This window comes from Camelus dromedarius, chromosome 10 (genome assembly GCF_036321535.1).
Source record: "Camelus dromedarius isolate mCamDro1 chromosome 10, mCamDro1.pat, whole genome shotgun sequence".
NCBI classification, from domain to species: Eukaryota; Metazoa; Chordata; class Mammalia; order Artiodactyla; family Camelidae; genus Camelus; species Camelus dromedarius.
Genome location: NC_087445.1, coordinates 44,559,466 through 44,578,437, shown reverse-complemented (window position 1 = coordinate 44,578,437; position 18,972 = coordinate 44,559,466).

Here is an 18,972-nt window from a genome sequence, read left to right as displayed (position 1 = left end):
CCACCAGTAAAATATTAGCACTGAGGATTAATTTGGAAAAAGCATGTGTTGTGTCATAACTTGAGTTACTTTGTTTATCAAGATAATTTGTAATTTAAATAGAGATTAACAGATAGATTAGTGGAACAGAATAGAAGGCCCAGAATTAGAATGACATTTGATTTTCAATTAAGTATTTAAAACAATTAAATGCAGAAAGGGATGTCTTTGAAATAAATGGATAAACTGGATATTCATATGGAAAAAAAGTAAACCTTAAACAGTGCCTTATATCATACCAAAAATTAGTTTGAGATGACTTATAAATCTAAATTTAAAGCTTGAAAAATAAAACTTGCAAAGAAAACATAGGTGACTATCTTTGAGATTGCAGATAACAAACTTTTCTTGGACAGGATAGAGAAAGCAATAACCATTAAAAGAAAATGATAAACTTAATCAAAATTTAAAATTCTTGTCAAAAGATAACATTGAGAGAATGATTTACAAATCCACAAACTGGAAAAAAATATTTCCAACACAGATATCTGACAAAGGACTGATACCGAGGATATAAAAAGAACTTCTACAACTCAAGAATAAATATTGAGATAAATAATCCAATTGAAAGTGTGCAAATTGGGGGTTGGAGGAGGGTATAGCTCAGCGGTAGAGTGCATGCCTAACATGCACAAGGTCCTAGGTTCAACCCCCAGTACCTCCATTAAAAATAAATAAACCTAATTACCTCCCCTCTCAAAAAAAAAAAAAGTGCAAAAATGTTTGGACAGATGTGTTTATAAAAGAAGATACACAAATTAGCACATGAAAAAGTACTCAACATCACAAAGAGATACCAATAGACATCCAGCAAATTTCATGGATGGTGCTCTTAAGATTTGTACATTTCTTTGCATATACATTATACCTCAAAATAACAACTGTGAATAAATATTGAACTCTAGTAGGTGGTGTGCATTTTGAGGTATTTAGCAAGCAGCATAGGTGAGACCTGCAGCTTAGACTTAAAGCAAGTAATAAAATACATAGATAGAAGGGTGGAGAGTTAGATAAATAAGTAATGAAGCAAGTTTAGTAAAATGTAGAATCTAGGTGCTGTGTATATGCTTGTGCAGAATCTAGATGATACATAGATGCTCGTGCACTGTAAAATTCTTCCACTTTTCTATATATTTGAATATTTTCATAACAAACTGTTGGAATATTATCAGATTGAATTGATACCAATGCAAGAATGACTAAAAAGTGCCAGAGTGGATATGTTTGTGAATAAATCTTTAAAATAAATGTGAACTTCTTAATAATAATGTTGTGGGTTTTAAAATATATATAGAATTACATGGTAAGAAGAGTATACAAGGAGGAAGGAAGATGAATGGTATTAAAAGGTTCTGAGTTCTTGTACTGTCTGGAAATGTGAGAAGTTTAAATTTGATAGATATTAGTAAAACTAGAATGCAAGTTTTAATTGCCGAGGTAAGCAAAACAAATGTGAATTGAAGAATGTATAAATAAAAAGCTAATACAAGGGAAAATGAAATAATATAAAGATTGATAACTCAAAAAGAAGGCAAGAACAGAGAACCATAAAAACAAAGGAAAAGATGCAGATGGGAGAAAAAAACTAAATACTACAATTGTAGATATAAATCATATATATTAGTAATTATGTTAAGTGTAAATAGATTAAATAATTAAAAGATAAATATTGTTAGATTGGATTAAACAACAAAACCCAATAATTTGCTGCTTACAAGAGACTCACCTTAAATACAAGAATACATAAAATTTGAAAGCAAAAGGATTTTATAGAAAGACACCAGTAAAAAAGATACAGTGAAGATATACTGACATTAAAGTAAATTTCAAGGGCAGAGGTAACATTAATGACTAAAACAGGCATTTCATAATATTGGGTAAATTCAACAAGAAGAAATAATAGACCTAAATTTATATATGCATCTAATATCGTAGCCTTTAAATACCCAAAGCAAAACCTGACAGAAATAAGAAGAAAAATCCACAATTATAGTAGGAGATTTTTAAGCACATCTCTTTCAATAACTAATAGAGCAAGCAGACCGTAAAAAATCATTACAGACAGATGATTTGAATTTAAGGGATACTAGCAAACCTTAATTGCTATGTATGTACATGAGCCAAGAGTATTTCATAATAGCTGTACCAATAAAGCTAAATGTGCTACTGAGAATCAGAATTTTCTCTAATTATTTCTGAGATTCCCTTGTTTCTAGAATTTATCAGACTCTGTATTTACAAATGACTAGGTTAAAATGTTCTCATAGAGATTTGTTGAATACCGCACTACCATCTTTGGCAAAGGACTAGGTGTTAGGCTCCATTTTAAGCCACTTTGTAAAAATCCATGGTCAGTTACCTTGATCTTAATTTTCCATCAGTACAACTTCACTGCAATAAAATGTGCAGGTATCATGGCAACTAAATTATATAATGGAGGCTCCTTTTCCATGCTGTGAGTCAAGAATGGTTTGGACACAATGCTCAATCTTACCTACCTATATTTCCCACAGTAACTTCATTACTTCTAAAAATGATAAGAAAATTAAAATGTATTAGCAACTTCTATATGGCAGGTACCATGCCATGTAGACACTGTAGGGATCATCTCAAGTAACCATTCAGAAAAAGAGTGTACCTCTTTTAGCAGAGTATTCATATTTGACAGTAAAAGTAAATTGAGTAAACTGCTGCTTATTAGACAATGCTTTATAAAGGACAAAATCAAGTATGCAGGTACTATATATATTATTTACAAAGATAAATTTGTATGCCTTAAATTGTATACCTTAGCAGAAGATTTCACTTTGGACTGGATATGAAGGTTCCTGAAAGCCTAGGAGGCAGATGACAAAGTGAAAGTCTCTTGTGCCTTTCTAGTTGATTGATTGGTTTCTTTCTTTATTCAGCAAGTATTTATTTATTATTTACTATGTATCAGGGACTTTGTTAATAATTAAGAAACTTGTGACTAAGATTGACGTAACTCTAGACCCCTAGCTTTTATAAGATCACGTTTTAGTTTGGGAGGGCAATATTAAGAAAACAAACAAAAAACAAAAAAACACTCTCCCTACTTAAATCAATTCATTACTTAATTGTAACTGTTATAAGTGCTATAAAGAAGTATGGGATTGGATAAGTTATTATAACAAGTAATCCTGTATCTTAGTGGTGATAGCAGAGAGGGTGGTATGTGTGTCACAGAATGTTAAAGACAGTGCGTTTGAGCCATGGCCTGATGATAAATTCAGTGCAATGGAAGTGTCTGGCCATGTATCCCAGACTGAAGGAACAACCTATATGTAAAAGACTTATCCTTTCCTTAACAAATATAATGTACCTAATGAATTAAGCCAAATGTGGCTAGAATGACTTGGAAAGGACTATATCTAGACCATGCAAAGCTTTTAAGAAGTCAAAGATTTTCTTTATACCCAGCGAATAGAAAGCCTCCAAGGAATTTAAATAAGAGAGTGAAAGAATTTTTAAAGGATTATTCTGAATTGACTCAGAGCAAGATTGTATGCATGGAGGCCATTGGGAGAAATTAACTATAGTGTGGGAAAAATTCCCTAATGACCTGGACCAGCATGGTAAATGTGGAAAGAGAGAGAAACAGTGTCATTTTTATTGAGAAGGAAGAAATTTTCCTCTGCCCTTCTCGGTTCTTCTGGTTGGTCTAAGAATGAAACTGACATGAGACAGATTAACAAGAGAAAAATCAAATGAAGTTTAATAACATGTGTTCAAGGAGGAGACTCAGGAAAACTGAGAAACTCACTAAAATGGCTAAAGCCTTCGTCTTAAATACCATCTTCAGCTAAAGACAAAAGAGGGTGTGGTGGGTAGTGGTTTGGGAATTCAGGTGGGAGGAAGAAATTGACATGGAGATAAAAAGCAAATGTTCAGTAAACAAATGTTTGCTGGGTCTTGCAGAGACAGTGGGACACGGAGTGGACTCTGGTTCCTAAGCTCTGCCTGAGATTTCCCCACCACACCTAGCCTATATTCTTTGCAGATAACTCTCATGATACTCTGTTCTGGGAACAGACTATCGAAATTCTTTTGGGCAGTTAGTGGGGTAGGTCAAAGTTTCCTCTTATGACTAGGACTTCCAAAACTTTGTTGAATAAAAGTGTCAAGAGAGGGCATCTCTGATCTGTGAGGAGATGCTTTCAGCTTTTCCCCATTAAATATGATGTTAACTGTGGGTTTGTCATATATGGCCTTTATTATATTGAGGTATGTTCCCTCTATGTCCATTTTCTGGAGAGTTTTTATCATAAATGGATGTTGAATTTTATCACAAGCTTTATCTGCATCTATTGAGATGATCATATGGTTTTTATTCTTTGACTTGTTAATGTGCTGCATCACATTGATTGATTTGTGGATATTGAAAAGTCTTTGTATCCCTGGGATAAATCCCGCTTGATCATGGTGTGTGATCCTTTTAATGCATTGTTGGAGATGATTTGCTCGTATTTTGTTGAGGACTTTTGCATCTATATTCATAACTGATATTGGCCTGTAATTTCCTTTTTTTGTGATATCTTTATCTGGTTTTAGTATCAAGCTGGTGATGGCCTCATAGAATTTGGAAGTGTTTCTTCCTCTGCAATTTTTTGAAATAGTTTCCAAAGGATTGAGGTTAACTCTTTCTTAAATGTTTGGTAGAATTTGCCTGTGAAGCCACCTGGTCCTGGACTTTTATGTGTTGGGGGTTTTTAAATTATGGATTCAGTTTCAGTACTGGATATTGTTCTATTCATATTGTCTATTTCTTCCTGGTTCAGTCTTGGCAAATTGTACCTTTCTAAGAAATTGTCCGTCTCTTCTAGGTTGTCCTTTTTGTATAGGCGTATAGTTGAGGCTACTAGTTGCTCATAGTAGCCTCTTATGATCCCTTGTATTTCTGTGCTGTTGGTTGTAACTTCTCCTTTTTCATTTCTGATTTTATTAATTTAGTTTCTCTCCCTTTTTTTCTTGATGAATCTGACTAAAGGTTTATCAGTTTTGTTTAACTTTTCAAAGAACCAGCTTTTAGTTCTTGAGTCTTTTGGGACTTGATTGTTTTCAATTTGAAATAATCCATATGCCAAAGAGACATTTTGGGATTGCAAGTTTTGCTCCCTTACACATTCAAGAAGTATTTAGTATGTGGAACAGAAAACAAAAAAACTGATTCTTGATTGGATATGAGGGGAGAGGGGAGGGAGAAGGCATGGCTGGAGCCCTAGTTTATTTAATTACGTGGAGTGGTGCTCTTTGAGATTCTAAGCAATTGGAGAAGGGCAGGCCGCAGGAGGAAGATGATGATGTTCAGGGTGAGCTGCCTATGAAACTTCCAGGTAGAGATGCTGGCAGTTACTCTCTAAAACTCAAAGGAAAGAGGTGGACAAGAAAGAAGTTGATAATTAGATGGTATTGCCTAGGAGTAAATGTAAAAGTAAGGCAAGTTTAGTTCTAAACTTTGAGGAACTCAGCTAAAGATCACTGAGAAAGGATGAGCAGGCAGACACAGAATGAAACTGATACACGTAGGAGGAAAACCTTTGGGTATGGTGTCATCTAAGGCAGGGGGAGAGTGTTTTGAGAATAACACTGTGCCTCAGAGTGAACTCTTCTCATTGTATTTAAAGCAGGTTTGCTTAGTGCTCTTTAAAATGCTAATGTTACCTGACTCTGCTTAGAGTGAAGGTTTGGTTATTACTGGTGATAGGAAATAAAATCCTTGAGAACTGGTGACTTCATATTGCTAAGAGTACATGGTGCCAAATCTCTTCTAGAATAACATTTATCTCTTGAATGGTGTAATTTAGAATGTCTTCATTTAATTCACTGCTAATGTTGTATTAGAAGTTAATATGACTTGTCAGTGCATTATTGTATTCACATTGAAAAGAATTCTTTCTGACATTAAGTATGAGCATCTGAAGTCTGAATGTGTTTGAAATCATGCATAAATACAAGTATTACATGATCCATTACTTACATAGGAAGTTCTCATTCACTCTCCCATTCAGCAAACATTTCTTAATTGCCAATATGTGCCAGCAGTTGCTAAATGATGGGGATGTCAGAAAAGATCTTGAAACACAGTTCTTGTAAACCATTACACTCCTGGGGAAAATCTGTGTGTGGTGGGGAGGAGAGATTGAATCTGACAAGACAGGTCAGAGCTGGATTGTGAAGTATTTTCATTACTACAAAGCTTAAAATTACAGTTTAAAGTAACCAAATAATGAGGAAAATTTCTTCTTTATAGACTATTTAGACCTAATAAATCAAGAAGAAATAATAAAATATCACAATTTTGCATCTAATACCTTATAAATTAGTGGATCTAGGCAAAGACTGGTAACATAAAAAAAGAGATAAGCCATTTTTATGCTAGTATGTGAGACAACCTATGAAATTTTCTTGCCTGAAATATTAAATCTAAAACAGATCAAGCCTATAGATATAATCAACAATTTATAGGAAATTTATAGCAAACAAAAGAGCATGTTAAAACATATCCTGGAAATGCAATCAGAAAAACCCAGCAGAACAAACAGTGCATTTTCTTCAACAAGTACTGTCAATTGAAAGAAAAATGCCCAGCGTACGAGCTGTGAGTTTAAGTTTTATTCAGGGACCTTACTGAGGACTATAGCCCAAGATACAGCCCCTCAATAGCTCTGAGGAACTGTACCAAAGGGGTAAGGGAGGTATATATATATGACTTTTGACTAGAAAGTATGGGCAGTCAAGTATACATCTTGGTAAAAGACTACTGCTATTCACAAAAAACAGGTAACTCAAGTTAATGATTTTAGTGCTTTTCTATGTATGGGGAAATGCAAGAATCAGGGTTCATTAAAACTCTTCCCAAGATACCTATCCATCTAAGGGGCTTTCTTGTCCAAAGCTCAGGTGCCTCATCCTGTTTTGATTCCTCCCAGGGTGCACTGTCAGTGGCTCATGACTTACTCCTTGTAGAACTGGGTGGTGAGCAACCATCTTTGTTTTCCTTAGGTTTACACTACCGCAATAGCTGTGACAGAAAGAACAAAAAGAAGTAGACAATCCATAGAGTAAGGGGCTTAAAAGATACAGAAAAGTTGCCATTTTGATTCCTATCTAGACTTTGATTCAAACTGCAAAAAAAAAAAAATGTGTAAGACAATGAGAGAATCGTGAGTACTGCTGGACTTCTTACTATTAAAAATTATAGTTAATTTTTATGTGTGATAATATTTTATAATAGGGTTTTTTTGGTTTTGTTTTAAAAAGAAAAGAGTTTCTTTCTTGTACTCTTCAGAGTTGAAATGATATGATGCCTGGAGTTTGCTTTAATATAGTCAGGGCCCAGTAGACTCAAGAAGAGCTTTTTACCTCTCTTTTAACTGCCTAAAAGAATTTAGATAGGGAGCCTGTACCAGGAAAGAGCTATTAACAAAGATAACTTTTTTACATCAGAAAGAATCCCCACATGGCAAACATTTATTTACTAGACATTGGCTGTTTGTATCTTCTTGTGAACTGGCTTTCTCCTCTGAAATCCCAGCCCCCTACCCACTTCTCCTTAGCCCAGGATGTCATGTAAACCTTAATAGCCTGACTGTTGTGGAGTCTTATATGTTTTTGTGGGACTGCCGTATGTATGAAATTATTTTTTTCCTCCTGTTTATCTGTTTTGTGTCAATTTAATTATTAGGCCATTCCAAGAGCCTAGAAGGGAGGAAGGGAAAAGTTTTCCTCTCCATAGGTTCATATACAAAATATGGGAAGATTGACAATTTTGTACAGCGCAGAAGAGGTCAGAGTTTCACACTGGATTATCATAAAATAACTAACACAAATGTTGTCAAGGCTTATTATTAGAAGAGCATTTTCAGTAAGAATGGAGCACATTTCAGTACAGATGATCTCAAGATGATAAGCTCTGTGGGGGTGCAAACCATGAGTTTTCTTTTGTATTGCCCCTGTGTTTCCAGTACAATCAGAAATATAATGGACAGTCAAAGATTTTTAAATTAATGAAGCAGAATGATGATCTGAAAGGGAATTAGATTGGAATGTCTAGGTATGTCTCTGTCACTAATCATCCTTTTGACAGGGAAAATTTCCTTTATTAGTAAAATTGAGTGTATTAGGCCAGGTCTTTTCTAAGTTCTAATTCATGATTCCAAGAGGAATTAGTTTTAAATTAGCTGCAAAAAGGTCCTGATGTGCACATGCGCACATGCACAAACACACATACACACACTCCAACAACAAAACAACAAAACATCAAACCTAGAATACGTTTTCCCTGTGAAAATGAGCTACCGTAAATAAAATGTTGACTTTTTACACTTGAGGCAAAGTAGTCTATATCATAAGTAATGTACTTTCTCCAGTGGATACCACATGGGTTTTCCCAGGTCCCCTGTTCTGGCTGATGCACCCATCCTCTGGTTGCTTGGAATTTCTGGGGCTAGTAGCTCACAACTGCCTCCCTCCCTAGGCATTGCCCGTGGCTATAGGAACTGACTCACCCAAGAGTCTGCCCTCAAAGGGAGCTGCCCAAGGCCCCAGACTGTCTGCTATGAGGATAAAGCCCAGAATTCTTGCCTCGTTTGACACAACTCTTAGGAGCCATTCCATCCTTGGAGCTCCCCGGGATGAGTGGATGCCCCAGTTACAGCTGCATTCTAAGTCAGCTTCTCCCACTGCCTGGTTCCACCATCCTTTCCTTTTTTACAGTTGTAGCTCTCAAGAGTATCCCCTGCTTAACCTTCTGCTTATAATTCTCCATCTCACTATTTGTTTCCAGAAAACAATCTAAGATACAATGTAATCAAATGTGCTTATTTATCCACCTAAATAGTGTGTATCTGCCAATGGGCTTCAGGCTCTTTGTTGGATTCTCAATTGAGGTGTATGTGTGTCCTTTCTTATGTTAGTGGAGACAATAGTTTCAACGTGAGCCTTGAACCATCTCAGATGAGACAATTCTTTAAATTATAGTCTTTAACCTGGGATTAATAAAAAATAAAATTCAAGTCCTTTTCCTTTTAGACCAGCTGTGTGGTCTTGGACATGGGATAAAGCTAGGGCTTGAGAACTTTATGATGAGATGCTTCCTTTTGCAACAATATGATAGGATAATTGCGAGAAGAGTGCTTTTACGTAAGATTTCCTTAATTCTTATGTATGATGGAAAATTGCATACCAAACTAAATGCCTAAAAGCCTTCTTTCACAAATGAGAGAAGAGACATACAGAAACTTCTTAAAAAGAAATGACAGAAAGAAAATTTTTCAGAGCTTAAAAAACAAAACAAAGTAACTGATCACAACTTTCTGATAATAGAAGGGATCCCTTTCTGTCATAAATGGTCTGGGGGCAGATATCATCATAATGGGTTTTACTTGGTTGTGTGTTCTAATTTAATTTTTACTTCTTTTGGAGTGAAAAGTTTTCTTAACCATAAGGTAAGGTAGGAAAGAAGAGGGAAAAACAAAAGTAAATTTTGTCCCTAAAAAAGGGAGCACATATAGCACTTATAAATATGTTTTAATATGTTGTTTGGGATTAGCATATACAAACTATTATATATAAAATAGATAAACAACAAGGTCCTACTGTATAGCATAGGGAACTATACTCAATAGCTTGTGATAACCTATAATGAAAAAGAATATGTGTATGATACATATATATAAAACTGAATCACTATGCTGTACTTCAGAGATGAACACAGCATTGTAAATTAACTATAATTCAGTTAAAAAGTTTTAAGTCTAAAAATGTTTGGATAATACATTTTTATATATGGATATTTCATAACAGATGCAACGGTTTTGTTTAAACTTTTCGGTTCTTAAAAGGAATGTTGTTGAATGTGAAGAAATATTCTGAGAACCAAGATGAATTGCATTATAGTAGCAAGAGCCTTTATTATGGCCATGAAATCAAATGAGAAAACACTGTCTTAATTTTGGTTATTATCCTAACTCTAATTTATTTTCTATTTTGGTCATTTATGACAAAAACAGGTCTACTTACTGTTAACACTTTGTTTCTATGGTACTATGAACTTGAAAACTTTTGAAAATTCCTGTTACTCCTTTATAGCAATCATAAAGCTCTTCTGTGCAAGAGGAGGCTGACTCCTTAGTGATTAAAAACACCTCCGGAGGTGTGGAGGCTGGGGCCAGAGAATACCAGGAGCTGTTTAGCAGGCACTCTTCTGGCATCCTCTCCTAATGCCTGTTTTCTTTGTGACCAAGTTAGTTAATCTTGCTCCTTCCTCTTTTCACCTTTGGCCCCATTACTTTTCCATGTTAGTTCTATTTTTTTCTTTCCTGGGTGGAAAAAAAAAAGGAAAAGATGTTACTACTGTAACTACCTTCTTTTGTGCTGGATTTTGTGTAACATGGGACTCCAGGGGCATTCAGGTTGAATGAGTTAAAGAACCATCAGTATCCAACCAAGATTCCTGTCCAGTGCTATATTGTTTGGAAAACTGGCTTATTAACTGCTCTATTTCTTTGTGTCCTTTGAAATTTTTACTGATGTTTTCCTTGATCTGAACAAGTGATTCCCCCCTCACCACTACATTATACAGGAGATTTGAGTTTTCTTCCCTCATTTCCAATGGCTTGCTGATCAAGCTAGCAGAAAGTTAAGGGCAAGTCATGGTTCTGTTCAACCCATGACATCAAAGAGCTTCTTCCGTGGCTGAAATCCTGTTGCCATCTTGGCCTATTGACAGTGTAACAAGTTTTCAGTACAGCTATTTGTGTCTCAAGTTTATATCCTAAGGTACAAGGAGAAATTGGGTAAAATAAACCATGTTGTCAAAGATCGACACAGTGAAAATCTTCATTTAGGGTTACCTAGTTTTTGGTTACAAAATAAAATCACAGACAAAAGCATATGAAAATACACCTTTCAATAAACAGTTCCAGAATGCTCTAATTACTAGGCAGTACTTTTCTCATTCCATAGAGGTCTGGTGTGTATGTTTCCAGTCAGGCAAGTTCAAGGCTCAATTTCAAGCTGACAGTTGGAGGTAGAAGGCAGGAGACTGGTTTGCTGTTTTAAGCAGTATATCTATAAAAATTCTATTTGGCTTTGCTGTATACCTGAAACTAATATTGTAAATCAACTACACTTCAGTGAGAAATAAGAATTAAAAAATAAAGTTCTGTTTTGACCCAGTGCTGCTGTAGAGACCTCTGTATATGCTGTCTTCTGACCATGCCTCCTGTTTCTGGTGCACAGTGTGATGCCAAGAGAGAGCAGCTTTTAACAGCCTCACTCTATTATAAATAACCAAGGATATTCTGTGCACAAAAATCTATTAAGGGTGACTGTCTTATTTAGATTGCAGAAGATCAGTAGGTGGAACCATTGCTAAAACAGTCCTCCAATTCGTGGACAGGGTGCATTTGTAACCTTACTGATCAAATCCAGGAAGTAAAGTGGCTTTTTTCTGTAAAATATGTCTTACTCTCTGTTGTGATTCTAAGTTATAGGAGCAGCAGCCACACCCCAGAGGATTCCAGCAAATTGCACTATTTGGGCACAAAAAGCTGCTTAGAATGAAGGGTTAGCCTTTTCCATCATAAAAACATTTTATGTGATTGGCAAATCAGAAAGTGGTCAATCAGCAGACAGTTATAGAGATGTTTTTCATCTCTAGTAACAGCAGGATGCTAACGGGAGAGTTAAGACGAAAGGGGGAAAAATACATTGATTTGTTGGCAGAGGCCTAGCAGCTGTCACAGTAAAACATGGTTCTCTTGCACTTAATCAATGTCAGCCTCCAACCCAATCGTTTTGTAGCCCAGATGAGAAGCAATCAAGAGGAACACCTTCATAAGCATGAAGCTTGCTAGATGGGGTTCAATGAAGTGTGTCTTTCAGCTTAGGCACTCAAAATGTGATGCATGACCCAGAGCTAATCAGAAACGCTTAACCCTTTGAAAGGCAGCAATTACTTGCCTGCTTCTTTTTCTTTTTAAAGATAGAAAGTACATTCCCCACTCCATCTATAATTTTAAAATACCTTGTATCTGTTTTGATGTGCAGTTCTTTTTCTTTCTGAATAAGGTGAAGCATTGTCATTAATCATGGTTCCCATCTTAAAGTATGGGCACTATCTTAAATGCATCTCATTTCTCAGAAAGACAATATAGGAACCATAACTAATTTCGCTACCAATTTTTCATGGTTTCTTTCAGTGTGAGTATTTACTTTACCAATTGGTACCTTTATTATTTGTGTCTCTGGCCCAAGGTTAATGGCTTGTGTCCTTGCAAATGAAGACCAGTTTAAGGACCTAAGTCATATTTCATATAGAATGATATTTAATTTCATGTGAGTTTCCTTTTCTGCTGACTAGTGGGGAAGATGCTTGGAGAAACAGAACGCCAGGGACAGGCTCACTCAAATGGAGAGAAATAGCCAGCAAAGCTCAGGTCTCCCAGCTTGGAGGACACGCCAGCACAGTCCCTCCACACCATTGCTTCAGCAGCACCCAGAGAAGCTGAGTCATCAGGGATTATATATATTTTTTCCAGTTTTCACAGAAATAAGATTCCTAAGTGGTGGTGGAGGGAGTTGGTTGGGACTTGGCTCTGAACTATCTGGGGAAAAGCAAAACAACAAACGCTACTTCCTCATTTAATGTGAAATTTCGAAGACAGAAATCTGTCTTTTGTGTCAGTTTTCACTTTAGATGCTTTCAGAAATAATCTGTGAGTTGAGAGGGAGGGAGACTAAAAGTCCTTGATATCTAGTGTGGAGTGTGAAAAAAGTATTCAGTAAAGATGAAGAAATACAGACTCCTACAGAGTAATTTATACTTGAGATTGCCAAGAAAAAATAAAGGAAAAATAGACAAGATACTAAAATGAGCTTTTGTCTTTAAGATAATTGTATATTCCTAGGTTTTTTTTCCTGACAAAGTTACTTTATTCATGGTTCAGGTATAATCTGTATAATGGGTAGATTATAATGCTGAGAACCTGGAGGTTTTATACCAGATTTCCCACTGGTCAGATTTGCCACTAGGAATCAAGGCTTTCTTAAATAAGAGTTTAGTTATTCCTCCTGTTAAAAGATAAACTGAGGCATATTAAATATTTTAAGAGTTTCTTTGAAGAAAACTTGAATTGAGCAGCACCAAACTAGAAGTAGTCAAGAGTGCTCCATGGACAGGAGCTTGGGAAAATACTTTTACAGAGAAGATGTGGAAGCAAAGCAAGGTCATTGTTTGATTGGCTGTTTGATTTGGGAAGGCCTTGTTAGGTGTTGTGATTACTTGTCCTCAGATTTCGCTTTCTTGACCTTGAGGCATTTCAGGTTTAGGATCTGGGTGTGCTTAGGCAGGCTCCCATGGCATTAGAGCCCCTTCAGTCTAATGGCCTCTTTTCTTAATGGATCTAACACTCCCAAACTCAAATTGACATCATTTCCATATTTGTGAGAGATTGAAATCTAACAAACAGAAATCATTATCTACTCTGAGTACGAAAACAAACATTAAAAATGGGCTGGAGGACCAGACATATTTTATGTGCCTTTTCATGCGGATGGTATTGTATTAAAGCAAAAAAAAAAAAAAAAAAAAAAAAAAAAATACTTGACCATCACTGTAGGGAGAGAATATTTTCAAGTTTTTCGTGAACTAGGGACAGACCAAGGGAATGTGTTGTTTAGAACCACTTTTTACAAATTCAAGATACATAAAAAGACATTTTAAAAATACTTGTACTGTCATCATTCTTCCTTGTTTGGTTTTTATTATATATATAGACAGTGTTTAAAATAATTTCACAATTTTGATTATAAATCTTATCTCTAACCCATGTTTACTTCATAAATTCTTAAGTTACTTGCAATAGTAAATTCTTCTATAAGAAATATGTTTAGGAGCATAGGAATGAAGATTGTGGAGAGACAATATACTGATAAATTCTTTTTTTTAACTGAAGTATAATTGATTTACAATATGTTTCTGGTGTACAGCATAGTGATTCAGTTATACATATATATGTTCTTTTTTATACTATTTTTCATTATAGATTATTACAAGCTTTTGAATATAGTTCCCTGTGTTATATAGTATGACCCTGTTGCTTATCTATTCTTTATATAGTAGTTTGTGTCTGCTAATCCCAAACTCCTAATTTATCTCTCCTCTCCCTTTCCCCTTTGGTAACTGTAAGTTTGTTTTCTATGTCTGTGAGTCTGTTTCTATTTTGTAAATAAGTTCATTTACATCTTTTTTTTTTTTAAAGATTCCACATATAAGTAAGTGCTATCATACGGTATTTGTCTTTGACTTACTTCACTTAGTATGATAATCCCCAGGTCCATACATGTTGCTATAAATGGCATTATTTCATTCTTTATTATGGCTGAGTGGTACTCTGCTGTGTATATATACCACATCTTTATCCAGTCATCTGTCGATGGACATTTAGATTGCTTATGCGACTTGCTGTTGTAAATAGTACTGCTTGTGAATAGTGGGGTGCTTGTATCTTTTTGGAATAAAGTTCCCTCTGGATATATGCCCAGGAGTGGGATTGCTGGCTATTATGGTAACTCTATTTTTAGTTTTTTAAGGAATCTTCATACTGTTTTTCTTAGTGGCTGCACCAAATTACACTCCCACCAACAGTGTAGGAGGGTTCCTTTTTCTTTACACCTTCTTCAGCATTTATCATTTCTGGACTTTTTCATGGTGGCCATCTGACTGGTGTGAGGTGATACCTCATTGTAGTTTTAATTTGCATTTCTCTGGTAATTAGTAATATTTAGCTTCTTTTCATGTGCATATTGGCAATTTGTATGTCTTCATTGGAGAAATGTTTGTTTCTTCTCATTTTTTGATTGGGTTGTTTTTTGTTTGTTTTTTTGTTATTAGTTGTATGAGCTGTTTGTACATTCTGGAAGTTAAACTCCTGTCAATCGCATTGTTTACAAATATTTTCTCCCATTCCATAGATTGTCTTTTCATTTTGTTTATGATTTCCTTTGCTGTGCAAAAGCTTATAAGTTTAATTAGGTCCTATTTGTTTATTTTTGCTTTTCTTTCTGTTGCCTTGTTCTCCCTAGGAGAACATTGCTATGAATTATGTCAAAGAATGTTTTGCCTGTGTTTTATTCTAGGAGATTTATGGTGTCCTGTCTTATGTTTAAGTCTTTAAGCCATTTTGAGTTTATTTTTGTGTATGGCGTGAGGGAATGTTCTAACTTGATTGATTTATATGCAGCTCTCCAGCTTTCCCAACGTTACTTGCCAAACAGATTGTGTTTTCTCTGTTATGTATTCTTGCCTCCTTTGTGAAAGATTAATTGATTGTAGGTGTGTTGGTTTATTTCTAGGCTCTCTGTTCTGTTCCATTGATCCATATGTCTGTTTTTGTGCCAGTACCATAGTGTTTCAATTACTGTAGCTTTGTAGTATTATCTGAAGTCTGGGAAGATTATTCCTCCACCTTCATTATTTTCCTTCTGTATTGATAAATTCTAAATTCTCTTTTCCCTCCAAGATTTTGACCAACTTCTCTTACCCAGAATATCCAAATCCAAAGGATTTATCATCTACCAAGTTAGGTGGAATTAGAGGGGACAAGTGCAGAATAAGGCAGCTGTGCTGTGAGGCCTTCCTTACCCCCTGGATATTCTGTTAGACTACACTTACATCTGCACCTTATTGAGGTGTTAGAGTTTTTGTTTTGCATGTCTGATGCTTCTTTAATGCTGGAGCTTTTGTCTCCAAAAGCCCTTGTGGAAAATCTTTATTTGCCTTCATCAGCACTACTTTAATATTTATCAGATCAGAGATGTTAGATTCTTTTTAGTATCAATTAGTCAGGGCCTAGTATCAACATACATTGATTGATAGCTACTGGGAGTTCAGCGTGGATAAAGACGGGTCATTTACATTGTCTGAACACAATTAGATAAGCATCTTTAAGTGCTTTTTCCTAACAAGGAGATATGTTAGATACCTTAAGTACTGGCAAAAGCCCACTGTAAAAATGAACGAGGCAGTTATTACTATGCAGCTGCCAGTGAGGTGGTGGGAATCTCTAATGAAATGGGAATCTCTGGCCTATGTACTTGAATACATGTGTGTGTAATATTTGATCATGAAAAATTTCAAACGTAGGCAAAAGTAGAAAGAATACTAAAGTGAACAACCATACACCCATCCTCTAGATATAATAATGGTTACTGTTTGGCCATATTTGCTTTATATATCACATACACACATACATACATATGTGTGCATATATATATATCTATATCTATATATATATATACACTGAAATTATTAAGGTAAATTACAAAACATACATGTTTTGAAATCACTAGAGCATTGTAACTACTATGTATTCATTTAGCTTATTTTGTTATATGAAAAACACCTGAAATGTCTCAGACAATATATGAAGTGTTAAAAATCTTAAATGTCATTTTTGTTGTGGTAATATCCTTTATTTTTCATTTAAGGATATAGTTTCATAATTGTGTTAGTTGTTAATAGAAAACATGGTTGAAGCTCACAGCGAAAAAGGTAACAATATGTGTATGTTCATGTATAATTGAAAAATTGTGTTCTACACTGGAATTTGACACAACATTGTAAAATGAATATAACTCAATAAAAATGTTCAAAAAAAAGAAGGAAAATATGGTTGAAAATGCAAACACTCATTCTGTACAAATTGGAATATTTCTGACAAACCCTTGGGTAGACGTATTCCTGTTAAATTTATCTTCTCAAACCTGTGGAATAAAGGAACGTGAAGATGGTATCCAGTGAAGGCAAACCAAGGCTTGGACTTGGTAGCCTCTTTAGTTACAAGGGAGTTTTCAAAAACTTTAGAAGGATGACTTAGACATATCTGGAAAGGATATAGCACCTCCTTGTCTTCTGAGGTACATACATAGACTGTAGAATTAGGGTTTAGGCTTAAAATTGTCCTGGACCTTTAAGAATAAAAGCAATATGCAAGCAAGTTCACACTGGGTTATAGTGCAGAAAAATTACAGTTAGCCCTCAGTACCTGTGGGTTCCACATTTACAGATTCAACCAACTGAATCAAAAATATTTGGAAAAGAAAAATTCCAGGAAGTTCAAAAAAGCAAATTGAACTTGCCACATGCTGGCAACTATTTACATAGCATTCATATTGTATTTACAACTATTTACATGGCATTTACATTGTATTAGGTATTATAAATAATCTAGAAATGATTTAAAGTATGCAGGAGGATATGGAGAGATGTCTATATTAATTGAAACTATTAATTCTCATGAGATTAACGACTATATTTGCATCTGACTTGGTGACTATGCTTATCTTAATCTTTCCTGGGTTCTAGATCACACTGTATCTTCCTTTTACTTGATTTGACATCCCTTTTTTATTCTTGTATGTGGCCAAGACTACAGACTGTAGCCTTACTCCCTTCAGTATTTACAGCCTTCTCTGCTTATCTGCGCTCAAGCCTGCTCTTTCCTAGAGTGATGCCCAGTATTAAATATAACATTTTCTTACGTATATCTGCTAATTTTTTTATTTTAAGAATACTTTTCCATATAGTCTGCTTACTTGTTGGCTGAGCTCTATGGCTTGCCCATTGACCAGTCTTAGCCCATTTGCTAGAGATATCACAGAGTAGGAGAAAGAGGATGGATGTGGATGTTGGCATAATGCTGAGCTCAGGTTTCTCCAAGGACAGTGTTGTTACTGTAGTTAAGTTATGCTAGGTAAAGCACCTAGCATAGAGCTTACCTAGCAGTGCTTCGTTGGTGTTTTCCCGTCTTCTGCTTGCCAGAGGAGAAGGAAGAAGGAAAGGAGAGAAGAGAGAGAGAATCTAATATATGTCTGAAAGGATTTTTCAGATTTAATTCAGAAGAGATCATGTCCTTTCACAGCTGTTCATATTCTCATCGAATTCAGCTCATGCCTGTAGCTCTGCTTACCTGTGGAGGGAAATGTCGGGGACAACTGCCTTCAGCAGTTTGCTGAGAACAAGATTTAGATGTGTGATTGCTGTGCCGCCGAGGTCCTACAAACTTTCAGTAGGGCTAACACATCAGGGTGCCTAAATGCTGTTTGCCGACATCTCTAAATGATACCCTGGAACTAGGAAAAGGAAAGTCCACATGTCTGTTACAGTCGATTAACAATTTCTGTATACCTGCAATTGACACATTGATAGCCTCTGAGAAGGTTGCAGAAATGACTCACAAAGAGACTGTATTTCTTTCCATTCAGTACATACAACCCACACCCCTGAAAGCAGCCACTTTCTGGAAGGATGGTGGTCTAAGTTCTGATTTACAACGTCTGGTCTGCTCACTTATAGATGGTGTATTCCCTGGGATTGACTACTCAAGCAACATATTAAAAAGTCTTCTTACATAATACTTGCGTTTATTTGTTCCTAGTTCTTTTCATATTTTACTTAAGGGAAGGTGAGGCAGATAGCTCCCAAATGTTCTCAGTTGAGAGCAACTTTTGTCTATTTGCACATGAAAGCATGTGGAGAGAGGCATGCAGGCCCATGGAGCCAGCAAGAGAGCTCCGTTGGTCCCCATGCTAATGGGAGACGTTGTAAGTAGTCAGGTTTACCTCATCTTTTCGTGAATGTGTTATTAAAAGGAAGCCTCACAGATTTTTAGTTATTTGGTCACCTCTCTATGCAAAGCATTCGGAAGGTGATTCTGGATGTTATTTGATCAGCAAAAAGTGATGAATCATCGCACTTCAGTAATACGTATGTACAGGAATGATAAATGAGCAAGCGGTTGGTGTCTGCATAATGAAAGAGGTGCGGGCGATGCAGATGTTGCTTAGCTCTGGATGTGAAAATTAACCGGGAAGGCGCGTTTGTCAGAAAATTCTCGCTCAGGGTTTTAT